Here is a 26,755-nt window from a genome sequence, read left to right on the forward strand (position 1 = left end):
CCTTTTTAACAAAGAACTGAGGGTATTACCCATGCTCTCACCATCAAGCAATAACTGAGATGTAATGGTTTAAACAAAGCGCAACAAGTGTCCATTTACCCACAGCCATTGTTAAATATCTATTAGATTATTTTCAAAATTATAATGTGCCATGAATATGCAAACCATTTCCATTTTTAGCATTAAAAAGAAAAATCACCTTTTAAAAAAGAAACACACCACCCCCCCAAAAAAACCTCAAAACCCAAAACCAACCATAAAACACAACTGGAAGCCAAACAGCTATTTTGCAGTAGAATTTGAGGAGTGTTTTAAACATGTCCATGCTAATTTAAAAGGAGATGGGGGGGGTAAAGAAGTGATGGCTCTGCTTTTGGGCCATTAAACTCTGCCTGGAAAGCCCTCTATTGTACAGCATTAGTGCATGCTGTAAGTCTGTAATTATGCAGAGAACATGTTAATTTTTAATTCAGAATGCTAACCTCTTTTTTTATATACAAACCCTGAATGTCAATGCCTCTCACAGATGACTGCAAGCACCAACAGCACCAAATTCAACTCTTGGTGGGGAAAGCAGCTCCCCTTGGGAGGTTAGAGGCACTGTGTGTTGGAAAGCAACTCAACTCCATAGGAAAATAACTCTTTTATAAAGCTGTTGCCTCAGTATTGTGGCAGGCAAAATCCTTTCAACCCCACAGCCTATTAAACTAGAACTGGATGGTCACTGATATTCACACCTTCATTTCAGCATTCATCTGTCTAGCTGAATTTCTTCACACAACTTCACAAGAAGCTGAATTCCCACGTCCCTCACATTCCCAAACACAGGGAAGTGCAGGATTAAGAAGTTAACCTAACACTGCCTAGAGGCCCACACCAAGTGAATGGCTGTCAAACACTAAGCCCATCTTTCATCTCATCTGACTCCTACTGATGCCAGCAGTCCATGGAGGGACCTGACTTAAGAGCATGCTTTGACACAGTCCAGTGATGAATTATTAACTCCGGTGGAAGCTGTAAAGCAACAGCTAGTAGCAATCATGATCCTTCTATGATGATTAACCAGACTGCAATTACTGATGCTTTTGCTTCTCACAAAATGTCTCCAAATTCTCCAACACACAAAGCCCAAAACGCATCGTGCAGCCATGCACATGAAAGCAGAAACAATCCTGTGCTTCTACCTTGTTTCTTCAGGGGTATATTATCAATTGTGAATGGTCTAAGAAAGCTCTGTCTTCCCCCCTGCAGTACAGGAATTATACACTGACTTGCATCGCTGGAAGAGTGACAGAGTCATAGATATGCAGATTCAAACCCATATTCTTAATTTCCACAGCAATTCAATTCATGCAGCCACAGAAACCTGCCAGCAGTTTCAGAACCATCCTTTCCCACATTACATCCTGTAGCAGATCCTGTTTCCAGCCCAGAGCCCGACTGGGCTGTGGCTCCCAGCTTCTTCACCAACAGTAGACAGATGAAGAGAGATGCATTCAGTTCTTACTATGATGAGTGCTGCCCAAAAGCACGTCCCCAGCCTTTCTCTGAAAGGCAGGCAGAGGGGGCCACCCTGCGAGATGGATGTAACCTGGGGGCCTCTAGCAGCATCCCAACACACAGGAAGAACAACTTGCTCAGCTCTCTGACAAAGGAATCCAGTCAACTCCCCATATTAAACCAAAAGGTGCCAAGAGGCAACAAACACTAGTGATAGACTTAAGATAACCTGCTGAATCCTAAGATGACCTGCTGAATCCTAAGATGCACAGAGATGTTTGCTTGGGATGGGATGCCATGCAGTTCCACAATTAGCAGCAAAGAGACAGGGTGAGGACAGCATTTTAAGTTTTCCTTAGCAAAGAAGCTAAATGTGTGTGTTTCCTTTAATTAAAGCTGCCACCTCTGAAGAAAGCAGCACTAGAAGTATTGACCTGCATGGGAAATGAACACCCACAAGCACAATGGTTCAAATCAACCACAGCAGCACATGCCTGCTTTCTCAAACCATCCTTGTATTTTTCATAGTTAAAGTACAACTGAAATCAGTATTGGCAGCTCAGTGGGCTTAATTAGAAGTCAGGTCTACTCTATTCAGGTCTTTCTACTGTGCTCATTACATTAATATCCAAGCACCTTCCAGTCCTGCATTAAGTGACATGACTAACATCTGTCACATGTTGTTTGTTCTCTTCTCCCTTTCCTGGGGGAATGGAAACACAGCATTCAAGGGACTCATGGAACAGCTAACAACTGGGAAGGGAGATTCCTCCAGCCCTGGTTCAGCCTCCTCACACAAAGCACATGCTGGCCATGCCTGCCTGGTCAATGGTTTAATATCATCAACATCACCACTGTAATGATTAGGAAGCTACACATATTAAAAGATGTGTTAGCACCAAGCTTCCTCCCAGTAACATTTCTATGCAAGACTGACAGAATTGGAAGACAAACAAAAATCTGTCCTTTTCAGACCAAGTCATCTGGTGTTTTATCACTTAGTTTCTCTGCCTGAATCTTCTTGCCTTATCATCTGTCGTGGTTTGAGCCCAGCCGGTAACTCAGAACCACACAGCCGCTCGCTCACTCCCCCCCCCCCTTCTTCCTCCCCCCGCTCCCGGGGGGATGGGGAGGAGAATGGGAAGAATGTAACTCCCACGGGTTGAGATAAGAGCAGTCCCGCAACTAAGGTATAATACAAAACCACTACTGCTACCACCAATGATAATAACGATTAGTGAAATAACAAGGGGAGAGGATACAATTGCTCACCACCCGCCGACCGATACCCAGCCTGACCCAAGCAGTGATCAGGGCCTTCCGGGTAACTCCCCCCCATTTATATACTGGGCATGACGTGCTGTGGTATGGAATACCCCTTTGGCTAGTTTGGGTCAGGTGTCCTGTCCCTGCTTCCTCCCGGCTTCCCCTCCTCCCTGGCAAAGCATGAGACTGAGAAACTCCTTGGTTGGAATAAACATTACTTAGCAACAACTAAAAACATCAGTGTTATCAGCGTTGTTCCCAGGCTGAAAGTTAAAAAACACAGCACTGCACCAGCTACTAAGAAGGAGAAAAATGACTGCTATAGCTGAACCCAGGACATCATCTTACATTAGCCAATACTGAGGATACTTCCAGCAGAGGAAGTAAAAGCATCCATCTCGAGTTTGACTAAAAAGGAAGACGAAGGCATGAACAGCTTATCCTGCCCTTAAATCCCTTCCAAAACATGCCACATCTTAAAGGTACAGAGGTTTCACCTGGAATGTCGAAACTAGAAGACTGAAGTCAGTGATTTTATTTCTTTTGTGCTCACATGCCTTTCACTTTTCCCAATGATCCTCCATCTGTACATATCTATCCTTTTTATGTTGAGAAGTACTTACATCACCTTGATTCTGAGTTATCACCCAGTCATTCTTTGCAAAGACAGTAGCAAGTATTGACATAGCTAGGGAATGGGAAGAGCCAGAAGGAAAAGAACTGGGAGGGATCAAATCTTAGAGTTCAATCAAGACAATGAAGGATTGACAGTGCTACATGTCTGAAGGTCGGCTAACTGTGATTAGGCAGACACTTCTAGTAGAAACAAACGTCTGGAGAAAGGTCAAACTCCAGACCATAAACTTGGTAGAGATTTGGAAACAATGAGCTGCAGTGGAGGAGACCCTCACCATCACCTTCTCCCTATTTGTCCGTCCAAACCCTCCAAAACTGAAGATAATAGAAGCCCACTGAAAACTGAGTTACAAACTGTTAAGATTAGAAGCAAGGACTTATTCAAGCTGAGTGAGGGGAACACACATCGCTTTCATTTAATGTGGTGTGCATAGCCATACAAAACAGGGATTAGTCTTTCCCCAAAAAAAAGAACCACCTTTTCAAGTGTATAGACAGAGATTCTCAGGAAGGGACAGGAGCTGACTCAGAAAACTATTAAAAGGATAAAGTGACTCTCAAATAGAGGTCACTAGTTCAAACATGAACTGTGTCAGTAGTGGCCAAGACTAAAGCATCTAAAGCCTGATTAGTGGTTTAAACAAAACCATGTTATTAATCTTCCTTCAGCTCCTGCTAAAGTGCCCATATTGCAGGTTCCCTGCAGAAAGTGACACAGAACTTTCCATCCCAGCCCCGCGGGAACAGCCAGGGATGAGGTGGGCACCCAGAGCCCAAGTGCCTGTCCCCACAGTCACTGCAGAAGCAGGAAGGCTGCACTGTTCCACTTGCTCAAAACGAGTAAGTTAGTTCTTCCAGCAACGACTCTCTACCTTGGCGTGCTCACCAGTTTGTTGCTGGATACATGTAATCAGCTACTGCCCTTGGAGATCCACTTAGCAGCTATAAACAATCATAAAGATCACATTGCAGGTTTCGAGGGCATCATTTTGTCTCTGAATTTTCCTGTAAAATTATTTTGCTGATTCATTAATGTCATATAACTTACATGTTGAGGAAAAATAGACCCACCAAATATTATTTATCCTCATCCCCAACACTGATCAGAAGAGGCTCCAATTATCACTAGACCCCTTGCAGCACTGCAGGCTCAGACACCTTCATTACAAGATGCCTTACTGCAGAAGATCCTTCCAGGAGATGCCCAAAGAGGGCAGACAAGATTCCAAGGCATACATTTCACTAATGAAAAGCTGCAAACACACAATGTTTAGCACTCAGGAGGTACATCCAATAACACAGCTGGGTTTGGATGGCCTTTGAATACCCTTGAGACCTGCCTGCTGTTTGTGCTGGGAATCAGCATGTTGCCACAAATACTGCATGTGCTTTACCCACGGCTATACCACCTTGAGAATGCCCTATTTCATCTGATATTGAATGATAAGCAGGGTCGGGCTCGGGTCTTGTCTAAGGTTAAACAACGATCTAAGAGGACCACCAAGAGATCTTCCCTGAGGCTGGACAGTCATGAGTGGCAGGGTGTGTGGGATTGTATGGACAAGCACTTAAGCCAGTTGGCACCTCCAGTGCTTTGGAATTTCACCATTGAACAAATGCAGAATCCGGAAAAATTAGCAGAACACTTAGACAAGGTGTTCTGTCATCCGGGCAACACCAGAGAGGGACAAATCATGGCAACATGCTGGGGATTGGCCTATGCCTGCAGAGCCCTGCTCAACACTATCCAGCACCTTCATGGGGAAAAATATGTCTCTGGATCTGATGGCAAAGCAACAGACAACGCAGCTAGTCAACCCCCAAGCACGGCAGCTACACCAACCCCGACAACAGACACTGCAGCCGCTCCAACCCTAATGGCAGACGCTGCAGCTGCTTCAACCCTAGTTACAGACACTGAAGCCACTCCAATCCTAGTGGCAGACGCTGCAGCTGCTTCAACCCTAGTTACAGACACTGCAGCCACTCCAATCCTGGCGACAGACACTGCAGCTAAACCAAAGTACCAATCTGTGCCAATATCGGTTGCCCCTAATAGCAAGGGGAAAAGCAAATGAGCCACGAAGTGCAGCTCTTGAAATGAAGGAAGATGAAGACCCAATGCACTTACTACAGGGGACAGCATCTGAACGAGAGTTATTACTAAAGGAATCAGGGGAAGAGGAAGAGGTAATGTCTTGATCCCGGACCTCAACCAAGCTGTGGAATATATGAAAAGATTTCAGCCATCTTCCAGGGGAGCACATTGTCACCTGGTTGCTCCAATGCTGGGACAATGGGGCTGACAGTCACGAACTAGAAGATAGGGAAGCCAAGCAGCTGGGATCGCTTGCTAGGGAAGGAGGAATTGACAAAGCGATTGCAAGAGAGAAATGAGCCCTCAGCCTCTGGAGGTGACTCTTGGAAGCTGTGAAAGAAAGGTTTCCCTATGAGGACGATGTTATGTGTCGCTCAGCCAAGTGGACCACGATAGAGAGAGGCATCCAGTCCCTGAGGGAATCAGCCATTCTAGAGATGATGTATCGTAGGCCGGATGCTGGGAATGCACCTGTAGATCCAGATAAAGTCAAATGTACACAACCCATGTGGCAGAAACTTACATGGAGTGCAGAATCATCATATGCCCACTCATTGGCATCAATGACCTGGAGTGAGGCAACAGCAACAACAGTGGATGAACTGACTCATCAACTCTGAGAGTTAGAAGACAATCTCACCCCTTCCATCATTTCAGCTGTGGAAAACCTCCTGACCCAGGACTTCAAATAATTGAGAGACGATCTATCTGATCTATCCATCTCCCCACGTGTACCAACCTGCATCTCAGCTATTAACAGAAAGCGTCCTCTTGCCTGAGAGAGAAGATATAGGAGATGATACACACCATGGGCCACCCTATGGTTTTACCTGCGGGACCACGAAGAAGACATGAGAAAGCGGGATGGAAAACCTACCTCAGATCTGGAGGAACCGGTACGTAAATTGAAAAGGAAAACAATGGTTAAGAATGTTAGAATCATAGAATAGTAAGGGTTGGAAAGGTCCTTAAGATCGTCGAGTTCCAACCCCCCTGCCATGGGCAGGGACACCTCGCACTAAACAATGTCGCCCAAGCCTCTGTCCAACCTGGCCTTGAACACTGCCAGGGATGGAGCATCCACAACCTCCCTGGGCAACCCATTCCAGTGCTTCACCACCCTCACTGTAAAGAACTTCCTTATATCCTTATATCTAATCTAAACTTCCTCTATTTAAGTTTGAAGCCATTACCCCTTGTCCTACCACTACAGTCCCTAAGGAAGAGTCCCTCCCCAGCAGCCTTAGAGGCCCCCTTCAGATACTGGAAGGCTGCTATGAGGTCTCCATGCAGCCTTCTCTTCTCCAGGCTGAACAGCCCCAACTCTCTCAGCCTGTCTTCATACGGGAGGTGCTCCAGCCCCCTGATCATCCTCGTGGCCCTCCTCTGGACTTGCTCCAACAGCTCCATGTCCTTTTTATGTTGAGGACACCAGAACTGTACACAATACTCCAAGTGAGGTCTCACGAGAGCAGAGTAGAGGGGCAGGATCACCTCCTTTGACCTGCTGGTCACGCTTCTTTTGATGCAGCCCAGGATACGGTTGGCTTTCTGGGCTGCGAGCGCACACTGCCAGCTCATGTTAAGCTTCTCATCAACCAACACCCCCAAGTCCTTCTCTGCAGGGCTGCTCTGAATCTCTTCTCCACCCAACCTGTAGCAGTGCCTGGGATTGCCCCCACCCAGGTGTAGGACCTTACACTTGGCTTGGTTAAACTTCATAAGGTTGGCATCAGCCCACCTCACAAGCTTGTCAAGGTCCCTCTGGATGGCATCCCTTCCCTCCAGCGTGTCAACCGAACCACACAGCTTGGTGTCGTCGGCAAACTTGCTGAGGGCGCACTCAATCCCACTGTCCATGTCGCCGACAAAGATGTTGAACAGGACCGGTCCCAACACCGATCCCTGAGGGACACCACTCGTTACAGGTTTCCAACTGGACATCGAGCCATTTACCACAACTCTTTGTGTGCGGCCATCGAGCCAGTTCTTTATCCACCGAGTGGTCCATCTATCAAATTGATGTCTTTCCAATTTAGAGACAAGGATGTCGTGCGGGACAGTGTCGAACGCTTTGCACATGTCCAGGTAGATGACATCAACTGCTCTGCCCCTGTCCATCAGTTCCGTGGTTCCATCATAGAAGGCCACCAAATTGGTCAGGCAGGATTTCCCCTTAGTGAAGCCATGTTGGCTGTCACCAACCACCTTGTTGTTTCTCATGTGCCTTAGCATGTTTTCCAGGAGAAACTGTTCCAAGATTTTGCCAGGCACAGAGGTGAGGCTGACTGGTCTGTAGTTCCCCGGGTCTTCCACCTTCCCCTTCTTGAAAATGGGGGTTATATTACCCTTCTTCCATTTATCAGGAACTTCACCTGACTGCCATGATTTTTCAAATATGATGGACAGTGGCTTAGCAACTTCATTCGCCAGCTCCCTCAGGACCCGCAGGTGGATTTCATCAGGTCCCATGGACTTGTGCACATTCAGGTTTTTAAGATGGTCTCGAACCTGATGTTCCTCCCAAGATGGAGTGGAAGAGCTGATTTTACTCCAGCTCCTGTGATAAGGAATACTAATCCCTTTCTACAGGACATAAGTGGAGAATCTCATGATCACTATTAGAGGGGCCCTGCCTCCAGCCAGGTGGAGGAGAGGGACAATCAGGTTTACTGGACTGTGTGGGTCAGATGGCCTGGCACATCAGTCCCACAGGAGTATAAGGCTCTAGTAGATACCGATGCACAGTGTACCCTGATGCCATCAAGCTATCAAGGGGTGGAATCCATTTATATTTCTGGAGTGACAGGAGGATCCCAAGAGTTGATTGTACTGTAGCCTGAAATCAACTGCCAGCTTAAAGGGCTTTTGCATGGCCACAACTCCAGCACAGGACAGCAACTAACAGCAGTCTTAGCACAACTTCATCTCAGAGAAGTTGAAGATCTCCAGCCCCGACTGGTGAGAGCCACTGCAGGTGTCTTTATGCCATAAGGATGGTTTCAGCAGAGCTGCTGGTAGATGAGTGTTTGCAACACAGCTTCTATTTCTTGTTTCAGGTGGGGAAAGGAGCGATGCTGACAGTCATTGTAGCACAGAAGCAGCCAAGGGCTCTGCTTCTCAGCACTTCCAAACCAGAAAGCTACTGACAGGGATAAACAGCCTCATTTCTTACAATGTCTGGTATGTAAAGGAAGGAACGTGGAGGCGAGTTAAATGCTGTTGTGTACTGATCAGGGCTGTGAACAATAAAGACATCTGAGGAAACAGTAAAAAGGAAAACATCTGTATAAGCTTCCACTACAGAATCTCACAGTCTTGCAGCTTTTGTTTCTCAGGTGAAGAAATTGATGCATGGGAAGGCATTTTGCGAACTCAAAGTCAAGCATAAAAATAATGATAAAAATTGGATCAAAATCCAGTTTTCCCGATTTCCTGCGCTGAAAACCAGCTACCACAGAAGGTTGTTTCCTAAGTAAATATACCCATCGTGGGGTGTCAGTCAGGCAAAGATCCAAAACTTGAAGGGTCAGGTACTATTCAGTATTTGAATCAGTTCAATAAAACACTGCATAACTATTTAAAAACTGGCATTCCTGCCCCAAAATACTCTTGGAACATATTTCAGCTTTTCTCACAATGTGTGCTATAAAATAATGTATGATGGAATTTGTCTTTAGACACTTACAAAATGGAGAACAAAATATTTGCTTAGGTCTGAATATAATATCTCAAGAAGTCAAAGCACAGTGACAAATGCATTTTGATATTCCACGTGCACCTCTTCATAGAATCACAGAATGGTTTGGGATGAAAGGGACCTTCAAAGCTCATCTAGTCCAACCCCCTGCAGGGACAAGGGACACCTTCAACTAGATCAGGTTGCTAAGAAACACATCCAGCCTGGCCTTGAATGTCTCCAGGGATAGTTGTAGTGGTTTAAGCCCAGTCGATAACTTGGAACCACACAGCCGCTCACTCACTCCCCCCACCTTCATCCTAACCCTGCTCCCGGAGGGATGGGGAGGAGAATCGGAAGAATGTAACTCCCACAGGTTGAGATAAGAGCAGTCCAGTAACTAAGCCTAAGGTATAATACAAAATCGCTACTACTACCACTAATAATAATAATGATCAGGGAAATAACAAGGGGAGAGGATACAATTGCTCACCACCCACCGACCGATACCCAGCCCGACCCGAGCAGTGATCTGGGCCTTCTGGGTAACTCCCCCCGGTTTATATACTGGGCATGACGTGCTGTGGTATGGAATACCCCTTTGGCTAGTTTGGGTCAGGTGTCCTGTCTCTGCTTCCTCCCGGCTTCCCCTCCTCCCTGGCAAAGCACGAGACTGAGAAAGTCCTTGGTTGGAATAAACATTACTTAGCAACAACTAAAAACATCGGTGTTATCAGTGTTGTTCCCAGGCTGAAAGTTAAAAAACACAGCACTGCCCCAGCTACTAAGAAGGAGAAAAATGACTGCTATAGCTGAACCCAGGACAGTATCCACCCCTTATTCCATACCATTCATGTCATGCTCAGATCCCACATCTCTCAACACACCATCGCCCCTGTCCTATATATACACGTATATAAACACCCACACCAACACACAAAGAGAAAGATATCATTCCCTACTCCATGGACCAATCCCTATAAAATTGCTGAATTCATCCAGTCCATGATGTCAGGCTCCATCTCTTGAAATAGTCTTTCAGGGCAGGAGGGACGGTGTGTAGTGTTGGGTTGTTGCCTGCTGATGACACCGCTGAACTCATCTGGTCACTGCTGAGCTCGTCTGGTTTCCTCAAAATTCATTCTTTGTTGAGGTAATGATCAGAGGGAAGTCAGGGTCAGTCGCTGGTGACCTGAAGACATCTAGCTGGTGGGCTATAAAAGTGTTATAGAGCAGGCAACAGCATACAATTGAGTTCATTGGCTGTTTTCCCCCAAAATTAAATCCCCTTGAGGTACACATGGGACTTGCCCATCTTCCCGCATGACCCACCAAGTATATCCAGGTCCCTGAGCAAAAGCAACCCCACGAGTGGGCTTGCCTTTACCTGAAGCAGGAATAACCCAGACTGTCTTCCCCAACAAATTCTTTATGTGCACCACAGGAACTTTATCCCCCTCTACAGTATGTAAAAGTTCTGATTGGGCTGGGCCAGCCCTGTTGGCGGATCCCCTACTGTTGACCAACCAGGTGGCTTTTGGTAAATGTGTATCCCAGTGTTTGAAAGTCCCACCACCCATTGCTCTCAGGGTAGTTTTTAACAGCCCATTGTACCGTTCAGTTTTCCCAGAGGCTGGTGCATGTTAGGGGATGTGATATACCCACTCAATGCCATGCTCTTTGGCCCAAGTGTCTATGAGGTTGTTCCGGAAATGAGTCCCATTGTCTGACTCAGTTCTCTCTGGGGTGCCGTGTCGCCACAAGACTTGTTTCTCAAGGCCCAGGATAGTGTTCTGGGCAGTGGCGTGGGGCACAGCGTATGTTTCCAGCCATCTGGTGGCTGCTTCCACCATGGTAAGCACATAGCGCTTGCCCTGGCGGGTTGGTGGGAGTGTGATATAGTCAATCTGCCAGGCCTCCCCATACTTGTACTTCAGCCATCGTCCTCCATACCAGAGAGGTTTTAACCGTTCGGCTTGCTTAATTGCAGCATATGTTTCACATTTGTGAATAACCTGGGCAATAGTGTCCACTGTTAAGTCCACCTCTTGATCAGGAGCCCATCTATATGTTGCATCTCTGCCTCGATGGCCTGAGGTGTCATGGGCCCACCGGGCTAAAAATAATTCACCCTTATGTTGCCAATCTAAGTCCATCTGAGGCACTTCAATCCTAGCAGCTTTATCCACTTGCTGGTTGTTCCGGTGTTCCTCAGTGGCCCGACTCTTGGGTACATGAGCATCTACGTGGCGTACCTTCACCACCAGGTTCTGCACCCGAGCAGCGATATCTTGCCACAATGCAGCAGCCCAGATGGGTTTACCTCTGCATTGCCAGTTGCTCTGCTTCCATTGCTGCAACCACCCCCACAGGGCATTTGCCACCATCCATGAGTCAGTATAGAGATAAAGTACTGGCCATTTTTCTTGTTCAGCAATGTCCAAGGCCAGCTGGATGGCTTTCACCTCTGCAAACTGACTCAATTCACCCTCTCCTTCAGCAGTTTCTGCAACTTGTCACAGGGGACTCCACACAGCTGCCTTCCATCTCCGATGCTTTCCCACAATACAGCAGGACCCATCAGTAAACAAGGCATATTGCTTTTCACTCTCTGACAGTTCATTATATGGTGGGGCCTCTTCAGCACGCGTCACCTCCTCTTCTGGTGACATCCCAAAATCTTTGCCCTCTGGCCAGTCCATGATGACTTCTAGAATTCCTGGACGACTGGGATTTCCTATTCGAGCTCGTTGTGTTATTAGTGCGGCCCACTTACTCCATGTAGCATCAGTTGCATGATGTGTAGAGGAGACCCTGCCTTTGAACATCCAGCCCAGCACAGGCAACCGGGGTGCCAGGAGGAGCTGCGCTTCAGTTCCAATCACTTCTGAGGCAGCTCGAACCCCTTCATAGGCTGCCAGTATCTCTTTTTCAGTGGGAGTGTAGCTGGCCTCGGATCCTTTATATCCCCGACTCCAAAAGCCAAGGGGTCGACCTCGAGTCTCCCCTGGAGCTTTCTGCCAGAGGCTCCAGGTAGGACCATTCTCCCCAACTGCAGTATAGAGCACATTTTTCACATCTGGCCTGGCCCGGACTGGTCCAAGGGCTACTGCATGAACTATTTCTCGTTTAATTTGTTCAAAGGCTTGCTGTTGCTCAGGGCCCTGTTTGAAATCATTCTTCTTCCGGGTCACATGATAGAGAGGGCTTACAATCAGACTGTAATTTGGGATGTGCATTCTCCAGAACCCCACAACACCTAAGAAAGCTTGTGTTTCTTTCTTGTTAGTTGGTGGAGACATTGCTGTTATCTTGTTGATCACATCTGTGGGGATCTGGCGGCGTCCATCTTGCCATTTTATTCCCCAAAATTGAATCTCCTGTGCAGGCCCCTTGACCCTATTCCGTTTTATGGCAAAACCAGCCTTCAGCAGGAGTTGGATTATCTTCCTCCCTTTCTCCCTTTCATACTCTCTCGTTCACCCATGATGAAAGAGAAAGGCAGATCACATCTCTCCCTGTTCCTAACCCTCTAGGGTTAGGAATCCACGATCAGAACCATGACAAACTGGAAGATCACTACATAATTACTCCAGTTAGCATGCAACCAAGCAAACAAATCTGAAATAAATCAGTATCACAGCATTTACTGAGTGGCTGTAATCTGGCCAACTAACGAAACACCATAGAGTATTCTACATGAAGTGTGCTGCGGTTTGGGGTTTTGGGGGATGCGTGGGGTTTTTTTTAAGGATTATCAGGCGAGAGCAATTTGAAACTGCAATACTAAATCATGCTATTAAACCAGTAACGAAATCCAGAAAAAACTGCACTTAGATGTAAAGTAATCATGTGAGAAAGAAAAAAAAAACCCAACAAAAACCCACCAAACCCAAACAAAAACACACATAAAAAAAACCCAAACCCAAACCCCAAATACATTCCCCAATGTTTCGGGCTTCCCTCACCCTCTCCTTGATAGAGTCTTATTCACTCACCTACCTGATGCCAAAATCAGCTTTTAGGGGCTTTTGTTTGGTGTTTTGGGTTTGTTTTTTTTAAACACAAACAAACCCCACACTGGCTATGAAATAGAGAAGCCTGCTCTCTTGAACCCCACTCACATCCTAGTCTACGCACACAGTGGCATTTCCCAGGGCATTCTTTGATCAGCACAAGCATTGGGGCAAACCCAAATGCCTTCCTCAGCAATTTCACTATGATCAGTTGCCCACGTCCCCAGAGGCATGTCCTACCCACCGAGCTATAGAGTCGCACTCACTCTTCCTCCTTATTTTTCCCTTCTCCTTCTCCTTCCCTGTGGATCTGATCCATGTCCTGCCCAGCTGGATATCTGCCAGGAGGGCCGGAGAGTGCCCTTCCTGGAACAGCTGATAGCCAGGCACCCAGACTTTCCTGGAAAGTGGGAAATGTTCATGTGGGAGGCTTTCAATAAGAGACACAAGCACTAGTGGTCTGTATGAAGGGGTGAGAGTGTGGGAACAGCTGAAGCTCCTGCTCTATTTAAAACAAACACACACACACACATATATACATTTGCCTCCATTTGGGGAATGAACAGTACAGATGCTGAACTCCAGAAAAGGCTGCAGAGCTGTCAATCCCAGTCTAACATAAGTCCTTCCATGTCAACCTGTGCCTGATGCAAAGAAAGGGAGAAAGTTTAAGACACCTCATTTCCCTTTGGCACCTGTTGCCCAGGATGCTGGTATCAGAATAAGATCCCACAGATCCAGATTCTCACCCAGACTCCAAAAAGTTCAGAAACAAGTTGTCAAGTAAAGAAATACTGGGGTTTAAATCCTAAATAAACAACAGCAGCTTTCTGACAGAATCACTGAGCCCAGAGCATCATCCCTGTTTTCCCTAGCTTCTAGCCCTACACCCTCATCGTGGTTTTGTAACCTTAAATCTTAAACTAACAACAGTGTGTGTGCCTTTAACATAGTAGAATAGGCCAAACTGTTCTAACTTACTAACACGTAGAGAGAAAGGAATGTTCAGCTGATGGGGGAAGGAACATCATGGGACTGATAACAACTAGGGAGACTTTAAATAAGACCAAGGATGCCAGCCTTCAAGATAACAGAGTGGCGCCCAGCGTGGAGCGAGACTGGAACAGAACAGAAGCAAGGACATACCAACTGCTAACTCAGCACTAGGACCTTGTGAGCGTGCGCAAGCACTGAGGTCATTCAGTAAACACAGTGAGGAAGACTATCGGCGACCACCAGCGACCCCCACTCAGCAAGAAAGCGCATGTGCAATTAGGATGCAAATATTATAATTAGTTCACAGAAATCTCATGAATATGTAAATAGGTTCCTGGGAAAGCTGTGAATATGCATGAGTATGCTAAATATATAGCTGCTGCCGGCAAGTATTGGGTGCGCTCACCTTTGCGAAACGATTCGCGTGTGCGCCCAGCGCTGCAATAAAGAATGCTGCTTTCTAAAACTCCAAATCAAGTCTTAGAGAGTTTCTCTGACTGACTTTTACGGTAACAGTTTAAGTAGCTGCTGTGCTTGGGGGTTGAGTAGCTGCATTGTCTGTTGCTCTCGGGGTTTGAGTAGCTGCTGTGCTTATCACAAATACGATTAGACACACTCCCATCAGATCTGTCTTTATCTCAACCCTTCGTGCCCCATTTGGCTTAAACCACGACACCTGTGCATTCAGAGGGGCCCTAGGAGATGGTTGGTGTCAGGAAGGTGGCAGAGAGGCCACCAAGCCCCCAGCTGCCTCGCCAAGGCTGCGTGCTGCAGAAGCACTTGCAAGTCTCATCGCCCAGCAGACAGCCACAGACAGGCTGCAGATTTCCTTTAGAGGCTTATGTAAAGCTGTTACATCTTACCTAAAAGAAGGGAGATGTGTAAACACGTCAGAGATGTGATGAGAGAGTTTCTAAGGTCCACATCCCTTAACTCCATTTGCTGCATGTCAAAATACTAATTCATTCCACATCTCCGCTTTCTCCAATTGTGTTAAAACTGCTTCTGGCCACATTTCATTACCAGGATATTTATATTCTTGATTTACATGCCTAAACATGTACATTAAGGGTCAAATCCTGAATGAAAGCAATGAGACAACCTGGGCAAAGAAGATTGCAGGGTTCGATACTAGCATGTGCTAGTAACGGAAGGAAGAAAAATGTCTTCTGAGAACCTTTGTAGAGAGATATTTTTGGAGCACAAGGTTTCTACAGCTTTTGAAAAATTCACAAACTATGACCACAAATAATATTTTTCATTCAGACTGCAGCAATGCAAAGAAACCAACAGCTAATGACAAACCCTAAAAAAAACCAAGGTAGAAGGTTGTCCTCTTGCATTCGCTGTCCTGGCTCTGCAGTGGTTAAAAGGTCCCCACAGCTGTGCTGGCATCATCGATTAGGGTGAACAAGGAAGTGACAGGAAAAATAAAGCCACCTTAATTTCAAGCTCCATTAGAACTGAAGGACTGGGGTGGGGGTGTGTGGACGTGTGTGGAAATCAATGTTTGGCAAATGGGAAAGGACAAAACCTGCAAAAGGAAAAATGCATTTTCAGGCTAAGCTAATGCGAACAACGGATGGTGAACAGCACTTGAGGTTGCCCCTTTAAGGTTGTGTCAGCATTTCCATTTATAAACTCCGATTTTAGTTACACAGAAGTAGATTACCACAGGCTTTGGCTTAATTCTAGCAGATACCACAAAGTATAATCACAAATGGCAATATAAAATAGCAGTAAGAGCTCACGGGTTGAGTAATGCACCCTTTTGGTACCTGATGTCAGAGTAAGTGTGTTTAAATTACGAGTCATACACTTATGTACACATGAACAGAACATAGCTGGAGCAAGCATCCTGGGACCCAGATTCTAACGCTGATGCAGAAGTCAAAGCTGCTTTTGATACAAACCCTGTTTACCGCACTCTGGAAAACTTGAAAATATCCCAGCTACTTAATTTCAGTCTGTCTCAGTTGCCACTTGGACAGATTTCAGTCTAGCCTTCTGCCCTCATTTAGATAAAAGCTCTTACTTCTGTATCTTGACCTCCAGGGAACTACTCAGTCAATACTCTGAACATCTACACCCAGAAATCAAAACCAAGCCCTGGTATGCAACCTTTAATTTCAGTTCTGCCTAGACCAGAAGGGCAAGGTGAAACTGTTGTACAAATGAGGTAATTCAACAAAATTTTCCTTCAGTGTAACAGAGCCAGGGCTTCACCTCCAAGCAGATCAGCAATGTATACAAGGAGAGCTCATTTCCAGCATTCATTTCACAGATCTGCACAGAGCTGGACCAAGCCTTAAAAATGACAGCAGCACCATTTTCTTAAAATTACACCATGCCTTTGGGCTTAGGCATTTCAAAACAAGCATGCAGGGGGGCTAAATCTAGTATTAAGCCATTGTGACATGTTCAAAACACAAAGCACAACATATACTGTAAAGTATAACGTATACTGTAGTCAGTCCAACTATCTTAGTAGGTATAAATCAGGCCTTGATCCTGCAAATAACCCCTACCAGGTACCCCAAAGCAGTTTACTAGAGCAGCACCAATCCTTTTGCCAACATCCATACACATAAACCAAACAGCACACATGCAAGAGCCAAGTCCTAGCTCGCATTACAATAGTGCAGCCTTGCCATATACTGGGAATAATTCCTCCTTTGGCTGCTATTACCGTGACTTGAGAGAGGTCTGCTACAACAGTGCTCACTAGAAGAGGACATTGTAGTTTGCATCTTTGGAAGAGTGAAGAAACACCTTTCAGAATGCCAATATTCTGTTCATATACACATACCCCATTTGCAGGATACCAGCTTGCATAAACAACCCTTACCTGGGATTTTTAAAAAAGCTACAAAGAAACAAACAAAAATCCCAACGTGAATTTCTGTGCTAAATATGGCATCAAGAACATCAAGAACCACTTGACTACCATATTCAACTTTGAGATTTTGCCAAAATAGGGCTTTTTGACAACTTGATCTTTATGAACTCTTCACATGGGAATTGTTATGAACTGGATTTCCTGCAACAAGTGTTTGTTGTGTTGCATGCACTTTAAGACCACCATCTTTGAAATGAGAGGAAAAATACAAAGTCCTATAATTTAATGGCAAGCCTAGATACTTTTTCATAATCTTCCCCGCCTACTGCTCTAGTGGGAAACATTTCCTGGACTCACAACCCTTTTATGTGCAAGAAATCTACATTTTACAACTGATAAATAATTCAGGTAATTAATTGAGCTGCAATTTGGTGCACTTCTTTTTAGTCAGCACTATGGATGGAGTACCATTTAAAAGAGGCTCTGTACAGAAAGTCCCTCTTGCTTGTTAACCCAAGCTGAGGCTTCTATTAAGGTGAATTCCTAGATTCTCTTAACACTTTCTGAATCCCACATCAGCATCCTGGGACTTCATGCCCTAGAATGCTCCCCTCTGGTTTTTCTTGCTGTGTTTTAGTCTAAGAAACAGGATATTTCCTGGAGTTCTCCTTCTGCAGTGCTGACTGCCATCATTTGATATATTAGACTCTAGCATATCTCTCTATGCTGCCCACATACAGGCTGCTAGAATAGACTTCGGCATAAGAAGGAACAGAGACAATAAGTAAATACTTTAGGTAAGCGTCAGGAAAACCTGGTTTCGATAATAGAGTAGCTCGCGAGGCAGAGTGAGGTTTAAAGCTTTATTCAAATAAAGGGAGATCCCCACCAGACACACCTGGTTCAGGGTTCTCAAATTTCCTTAGCATTAACACTATATTTATACCTATCCTGTCCATGGGGTCCCTCCCCCTTTTTCCTTTGTCTTAGATACTCGGGGGTTACAGCTACCCGGTCCGCCTATAATATAATTTTTCTATTCCGCTTGCACAAGCTGCAGGCTACCAAAAAGCGGAAATCCAGCAATGCTTAGTAGTCATATTGCCACATTGTCTGCAGAAGTTATTTTCTGTGGGTAAAAGAGTTTCTCGTGCTTATTCACTATTCCTGATATTTTTGGCAAGGCTACAGCTTTTCTCCACAGTAAGAAAGCTGGAGAAGCTCAAGCAAACTGTCAGAGAAATCACTGGATGCAAAGGAGTGATGTGTGAGCACGTGGCAGGAAGACTAGGGAGTGTTTTCATGCTGTAAAAGCTTTGACAGAATTTAAAAGTCAGCAGAAACCTAAAATTCATACAGTAAAGATTTAATCATATTTGTAACCTTCATATAACTGCAACAGTCCAAAGGCTAAGCATTAGGTCTGTGCCTCTGGCTGTAAAGTATTTATGAACTGATAACACTGCCTGTTCAAACTGAAGCTGAGGGACACCACACATATAAGAATAACTGAAGTGTTAAAGAATCTACAAACTACTATGTTTCAGACAGGATTTAAGTATGTGCACTGAGCATCAGGAGAAGACAGGATGAGAAAGGACAGCTGAACCTACAACAGTAATGATAAACTGTGAACCAAGTTCATTAAGAATTTGAGAAGAAGTTTTTGTTGGTTGAAGAAAAAAAAAAAAGCAATGGTAATATTGGAAAGTGCAGTCTGCAGGCTTGATGCAGAACAGCCCTTCCCAACCCACAGAATTAGAGCCTGCCAGTATGTCTGTGTAAATACTGAGTAACAGCAGAGGAATGGTGAAGTCCTGTAAAACAATAAAGCAGATCCCTTCCTTATATCATGCTGCACTTTGCCTTCCAGGCTACAATGGGAGCAACTTATTGGAGGGAGAACTCTCCACAGTGTAAAGGGATAGCTACCTCTGACCAGAAACAAACACAACAAGCCTAAAGAAGCCTAATGAAATTAGCTAGGAAGAATGAAAACAAATCCCAACTATCATCAGAAAGTATAAATAACATAGGAAGAAGCTTTTGTTGCATATCTTCATCTAAAGCATCAAATCATTTAAGACCTACTTGGTTAACAGGGCTAATTAGAGGGCAATCAGCAGTGTATAGCACAAAGGTCCTATTACATAATTAAGAACAAAAACTTAACAAAAACTACTCAGAAAGGACAAGATCCTGTGGTTGATGACTGCATACAAGTTACTTGCAGCTAAAAGACCATTGTTAACATCAGCTAGACAGCTTGAGATGTGACTGCAGATATCCTCAGACAGAGCAGAGGATGAAGTTCTGCAAAGCAGTACCAAAATCCTTTCACCTGTTAACTGCAGAACAAACAGGGACAAAACATTTAAAACGACTCGATCTAAAATGGAGCACCCTGCCATGCTTCCCACTGCAAATCGGTTTTAGCTACTTTACTATGAAGGTTTTCCACATGTGGCCTGCAGAGAAGTTTTATTCAAAGCACTCATGTATTAGGCCTCAGACATGAGCAGTTAGAGTTAAGCTAAAGTGATCACTGATTAAATCACCAGTGTTAATCATGATTCAAAAGAGCAAGCAGGGAACTTGGATTTAAATGATTGATATTAATCCCATTTTTCATTTGTACTTTTTAGCTGTTTTCCTAAAGGAAGGGTTGAATCTCATTGGCTGATTTGGCCATTTAAACACATTGATTTGCAATTAGCCACTGTTTTACATTAGATCTCAAGCTTTACCTAAACAGGATACAATTGTATCTATATTCACAATATTAACTTACTTTTAAAGCACAGAATTTATTCAGAATCTTAAACATTTTTATTAAGCTTGAAAACAATGAATGAGAAATGTCTTATTTACTAGATGACACACATGCTCTTCTTACATGTGCTTCATGTCAAGCTCCACTAGGATGGACTAGAATCCTATGAGAAATAGACCATATTAAAATGTTCAGTCAATTAAATACCTTATATAAAGAAAAAACTACCCAGCTTGTATTTCAAAATGTTTGCATTTCAAATTGTCTCTATGAGACCAAAGAAATAATTAACTTTAGTAGCAAAAAGACAGGTTGAAAATGATGGCTAGACACAGAGGCATTTCAACACTTAAAACATGAAAACAGACCAATATTTAAGAAACTTTCCAGAATGCCTACGCAAGGTAAGTACCCAGTTCCCACAGAAATCACCCGGAGTTGAAATCAATGGGTCATACCAAATTTGCTTAAGCATGGCTGAAAATCTCTTGATTTCAGGTGGCATGCACTCCACAGCCTGCACTGCCAGCTCCTGGATCTGCCTGCAACCAGTCTGACAACAGCAGTGCCTGACAGCCATAGACCCCCCAGCCTCGGCACCCTTTCCCAGGTGGGATTTGCGGGGAGGAAAGCCACAAGACCAGTGGGGATGGATGTAGGCGCCCATGGAAGGTGCTGGCCTGGGATGTAGTTTTGCCTGTATTTGCTCCCACAAGGTGGCTGGAGGCTTTCTGGAGTATTTTCTATGGAAAAAACCTACTTTCTATGGAAAAACCCTACATTTTATGGAAACAGGAGCTGCTCTCAGCCTGCACACCCAGCTCAGAATAGCAGGAGGGTGATGGGAATAAACCCACTGCGAGAAGAGGCTGATGTGCTTTATCCAGCCCCTTGAAGAAAAAGCACAGTTCAGTTTGCAGAGGTGGTTTGAGTGAATGTGTCTCCCCTGGGCGTGCTGGGGAGCCAGGGCAGAGGTGCTCTGGGTGCACCCCCAGTGGGGTGCAACACCCCGGGGGGGTGTGCTCAGCACCGCTCTGCCTCTGCATGAGACAGGCTGACCTGTCCCCACGGCCCTGGGTGGTGCTGGCATGCAGAGAGGACGTGCGTTGTGTGCAGAGGACATGCATCCTGTGCAAAGAGTAAATAACACCTGTGCAGTGGGGACATGCACCGTATGCAGCAGGGAAATAGCACCATATCCTCAGGAGACGGGCACCCAGTGCACCAAGGGCAGAGGGGACAAGCACAGAGTGCAGAAGGGAAATATACCGTGTGCAGAGGGGACAAGGGCCCGGTGCAGAGGGGACAGCACCCAGTGCAGAGGGGATTGCACCCAGTGCACCCCGTGCACCCCGTTCCGAGGGGACCGCCCCCCCCCCCCGCCGCTCGCAGGATCGGACTCTACGGGCGCGCAGCTGCCGGCTCGGTGCATCCCAGCGCTTCCCGAAGGATCTGCTGCCACCTGCCTGTCCCAGTGTGCCCGGATGATCCCGTGTTCCCCATCCCCCGGGGCACCAGCACCGGTCCCCGGGCAGCTCAGGACCCTCCTCCCGCTGGAAACCTGCCCCTGGAGCATGGACAGGCTCAGGGAGAGCTGGGGTGGCACGGACGCCCTGCCAGGACACCCATCCCACCAGGACACCCATCCCGCCAGGTTATGCATCCCACAAGGTTATCCATCCCACCAGGACACCCATCCTGCCAGGACACCCATCCTGCCAGGACATCCATCCCACTTAGACATCCATCCCACTAAGACATCCATCTCACCAGGGCATCCTGCCGGGGACCAGTGCACCCCTTGGTGTCCCTGCCCCAAACTCCAGTGCCACAAGTGCTCTCCCCCTGCTAATTTTGGGGATGAAGCTCCATGGAGGGTGTAACTGGGCATGCTGGGGCCAAGCCCAAATGCAGCACACTCCGAGGCATGGATCAGCCCGTGGCACAGGGAAAACATGCTTTCTACATGCCAGGTCTCAGCATACAGTCCTAAATACAACAGAAAGAGTTTAAACTACAGATTTGGAAAGAGCGCAGGCTCCAGGAGCCAGGCAGGCACCCAGCATTGGGAAAACTGGGGGTTTTTGGTGATATTAGGCAGCTGCTGAACAACCAGCGAGTGTCACAGCACAGGGAGAACAACCTAACCACCATGGAGGGGGCACATTGGGGACTTGCACAGGTTTTTTTGCTGGAGAAGATGGCTGAGCTGGAATGGCTGTGAATCACCTTTGCCTCCTTGGAGACCTGAAGCAGGGCTGGTGGATCAGGCTGAGAGAGCTGGGCTTGTTCAGCCTGGAGAAGAGAAGGCGCTGGGGAGACCTTAGAGCAGCTTCCAGTGCCTAAAGGGGCTACAAGAAATCTGGAGAGGGGCTTTTGACAAGGGCCTGTAGGGACAGGACAAGGGGGAATGGCTTTAAACTGACAGAGGGGAGATTGAGATGAGATCTTAGGAAGAAGTTCTTCTCTGTGAGGGTGGCGAGGCCCTGGCACAGGTTGCCCAGAGAAGCTGTGGCTGCCCCATCCCTGGCAGTGTTCAAGGCCAGGTTGGACGGGGCTTGGAGTAACCTGGTCTAGTGGAAGGCGTCCCTGCCCTTGGCAAGGGGTTGGAACTGGATAAGCTTTAAGATCCCTTCCAACTCAAACCATTCTAGTATTCTATGATTCTAGGATTCTATGATTCTAGGATTCTATGATCTGAGGCAGTCCCCGCAGGGCTGTAATTTATGGCAGAAGTGCTTATGGGCTGCCACGCACTCTGGTGGGGTCCTAAATCTCCGCCACACATTAGAAATGGTCCTGCCCTGGGGGCCAGGGCATGGGTAGTCCCAGGCATTGAGGCAGGCATCTCCCCAGCGTTTTAGAGCCAGCTTGGGTGTTGTCGTGGTTTAAGCCCAGACAGTAACTTAGAACCACGCAGCCGCTCGCTCACTCACTCCCTCCCTTCATCCCTTCCCCCCCCCCGCTCCTGGAGGGATGGGAGGAGAATCGAAAGAATGTAAATCCCACGGGTTGAGATAAGAACAATCCAGTAACTAAGGTATAATACAAAACTACTACTACCACCAGCAATAATAATAATATTGGTAAGGGAAATTAAAGGACATTCTCAAGGCCTATGTATGGACCTGTCAGAAGCGGGATGCAGATGCCATATGACAGTTCATATACTGCCTTGATATAAATGAGAATGAAAGCAGAGAAGTCCCTGTGAAGAATTTGGTGTTAATTTAGCTATAAACTACTTGTATACACACATATATAAGTAGTTTGGAGAGTTGGACTCAAGGATCCTTACGGATCCCTGCCATTCAAGATATTCTATGATTTTATATTTTTATATATTATAAATTTTAATAGCTTATAGCAAGCTTAGTCCATAATGTCAACTGCCATAGATTCAAACTTCCTTTGCTAAAGAAATAAATGCATTCTAATGAAAAACAAATATTGACACGGGTCATAAAAAAACATACTGGAGATGAGAAAATATACTGAGAAGATCACCAAATATACCAGAATCACCATATCAAATTATAAGGCCTTGGGATCTGGCATAATTAAGACAGAAGAAAGCCTTCACATTTTGCTTAGGTAACCAGTAAAATAAAATAAAATGTGAGTATTACACAGCCCTATCCATTTTTTCATATGCCACAAGTCTTAGACCCCTTCCAGAGAATCAAGAGTTCCATTGCTTCTGGGCTTCAGAATCTACAATATGATTGCTCTTAAAGCAGAAAGGAAAATACCACAGAAATCAAAGAATTAACAGCAATAGTAAGTCTAAAGAAAAAAAGGGAAGATATGTACCAAGTTTAACACCACCAATTAGAAATACAACATCAGAAATTGGAACAAAGGAATGAAATGAGAGAAGACAAAGTGAACAATGCCAGTGGTTTAGAGCTCTTACTCTACGATCATGCAATAGATAAAGTCTCCAGAGTGCACCAATTTTTGGCGAAAGAGAGGGGTAAAATCACCTGGGGAGGATGAGAGAAGATAGCCAGATATGCTAGGAATTGCCAGAAGGTGAAGAGGTGCAAAGGCACAAGAAGAAATCCCATCTTCGAGAAGCCCTTTAGCTGCTCTGAGTAAATCAGTCCTCACACACAGTCACCCCTCTGTGTTCCCAGCCCAAGAGGGCTGAAGGCAGCCCCAACACGGAGGAGTACTGCTTGCACTGCGAGGAAACATCTCCTTGCCACGGGTCCCAAAGCACACACGTAGCCTGCTGGAAAGCCTATGGGCCTTAGAGAACAGGGGATTAAGTAGATCTGCCTGAAGACAGGAGACCACAGGGCTCCTAACGCTAGGATGAGACTAGACCAAGGTCCCATCCACCCAAAATGGATGGCACCAAATGCTTAAATAAAGCATACCATTAGATAAAACGGGTTATCTTCACACTCTTCCCTCCCTTTCCCTTCTGAAGTAGTTTAGGGCATACTACTGCAAAAAAGAAGAGATTACAACTCTTTTGACCCTCCTAACTTAGCCATCTGCCAGTAAGGAGAGAGAACATAAGCTTCAAAATGATTAACCAGCAACTCAGATTTATCTTCAATGCAACCCACAACATCAATTCCATAACCAGCTCTTAACTGAGTAATGAATACCACAGATTTCTTCATCATTAAGATATTCTACAAGGGCAGGCAACTATCATAAAGCAAAAATAGATGGGTCATATTAATTTCTAAGACATCTAGGGAGATGAGCAACATGAAAATTTACAAGATTAAATCACACTGGTAAAGCATATGCAAAGTTGCAAAGCAAAAGAAACATGGCAAAGTCAGTCTACCACCAAGACAAGGTTGTGACATCTGAGATAGATAGAGTGAAAGAAAAAGCTACACTCATCTCTTGTATTTTGACTTAAGTGCCCCCATTCCAACACCTCCAAATTGACAAGTGGTTCTACGTGTGTTCTTCCAATCAGACATATAAAAAGGTCTCAAAACTATAAGGGGGAGGTATCCCTGTGCAGTTCAGGTTTGCAAAGCCAGACAGGTCCACAAAGTCAGACAGTACGTACCTAGTTCCTCTTGACTTCAGCAAGAGATTGGAACTTACAGTACGTCTGCAAATCTGGTACTTAAATGCTGTTTCTGATTGCTAACAAACATCTTCCATCATCAAAAGCAGAACATATCTCCTGTACTCCCTCTAGCCAGTGAATTAAACACAGAGCAAGACTATTTCCACAAGTGTCTTCAAAGAGCTTTGAACCACAACACAAAAACAACAGTGTAACTCAGAAATGCCCCTACCTGGATATGTCAGTGTCCTTCGCAGGTTCAGGAGGCTCAAATGCAGTGGCTGCACTTAGACTCTCTAGACACTGAGAAATGTGAGATATATCGAGCCCTCTAGACCCAAGAAGCACAGACCTATAAGGAAGAAATTGTACAGGTATGAAATTAATATTGAACAGACAGAACTCTAAACCCAAATTCATTGCCAATATTTAGGTCAGCAGCTAGCCATGTACAGACAGTGCTCCCAGCTGTGTTACGAAAACAGCACAAAACCCCCAAACTTTGAACAGCCCTACATGTATCTCTAGCCATCTCAGCCCTGCTGAACTCTTTCTGCTGTTCCACCGCAGTACTGCACAACTGCCAAGTCCTTCCAGAGAGAAAAATTCTATAGCATGTTGGTAAATGTCTTCAGCAGCAGCCAGAACAAGGTACTGCACTTTCTGGCTTTAGTGCCCTGAATTCAGAACAATAGCTCCTCAGATACATCCTCCAATTACTATAGTGGGTTTTGAAAGCAGGAGAAAGGTGGTGGTGGGGGGGAACCAGCTCTGCAGTCATTCTGTTTCTCCCGGGCATGTCCTCCTGCCCGCGTTAGAAAACAAACCCATAAACAGCTTCTGCCCTCTGCAGAGTTTCCCATGCCGGTGCTCCATACTTAGGCCTTGTCGTGGTTTGAGCCCAGCCGGTAACTCAGAACCACACAGCCGCTCGCACACCCCCCCCCCCCCCCCTTCTTCCTCCCCCCGCTCCCGGAGGGATGGGGAGGAGAACGGGAAGAATGTAACTCCCACGGGTTGAGATAAGAGCAGTCCCGCAACTAAGGAATAACACAAAACCACTACTGCTACCACCAATGATAATAACGATTAGTGAAATAACAAGGGGAGAGGATACAATTGCTCACCACCCGCCGACCGATACCCAGCCCGACCCGAGCAGTGATCTGGGCCTTCCGGGTAACTCCCCCCGGTTTATATACTGGGCATGACGTGCTGTGGTATGGAATACCCCTTTGGCTAGTTTGGGTCAGGTGTCCTGTCTCTGCTTCCTCCCGGCTTCCCCTCCTCCCTGGCAAAGCATGAGACTGAGAAAGTCCTTGGTTGGAATAAACATTACTTAGCAACAACTAAAAACATCGGTGTTATCAGCGTTGTTCCCAGGCTGAAAGTTAAAAAACACAGCACTGCACCAGCTACTAAGCAGGAGAAAAATGACTGCTATAGCTGAACCCAGGACAGTATCCACCCCTTATTCCATACCATTCACGTCATGCTCAGATCCCACATCTCTCAGCACACCATCACCCCTGTCCCATATATACACATATATATACACCCACACCCACACACAGAGAAAGATATCGTTCCCTAGTCCATGGACCAATCCCTGTAAAATTGCTGAACTCATCCAGTCCATGATGTCAGGCTCCATCTCTTGTAATAGTCTTTCAGGGCAGGAGGGACGGTACATAGTGTTGGGTTGTTGCCTGCTGATGATACCGCCAAACTCGCCTGGTCACTGCTGGGCTCGTCTGGTTTCCTCAAAATTCATTCTTTGTTGAGGTGATGATCGGAGGGAAGTCAGGGTCAATGGCTGGTGACCTGAAGATATCTAGCTGGTGGGCTATAAAAGTGTTATAGAGCAGGCAACAGCGTACAATTGAGTTCATTGGCTGTTTTCCC

At 45.8% G+C, this 26,755-nt stretch overlaps 1 pseudogene; it reads right to left on the reverse strand.

Moving 5' to 3' along the window:
* Nucleotides 1-26,755, reverse strand: part of LOC115619015 — a 92,766-nt pseudogene that overhangs the window by 52,220 nt on the left and 13,791 nt on the right.

Source organism: Strigops habroptila, chromosome W (assembly GCF_004027225.2).
Source record: "Strigops habroptila isolate Jane chromosome W, bStrHab1.2.pri, whole genome shotgun sequence".
NCBI classification, from domain to species: domain Eukaryota; kingdom Metazoa; phylum Chordata; class Aves; order Psittaciformes; family Psittacidae; genus Strigops; species Strigops habroptila.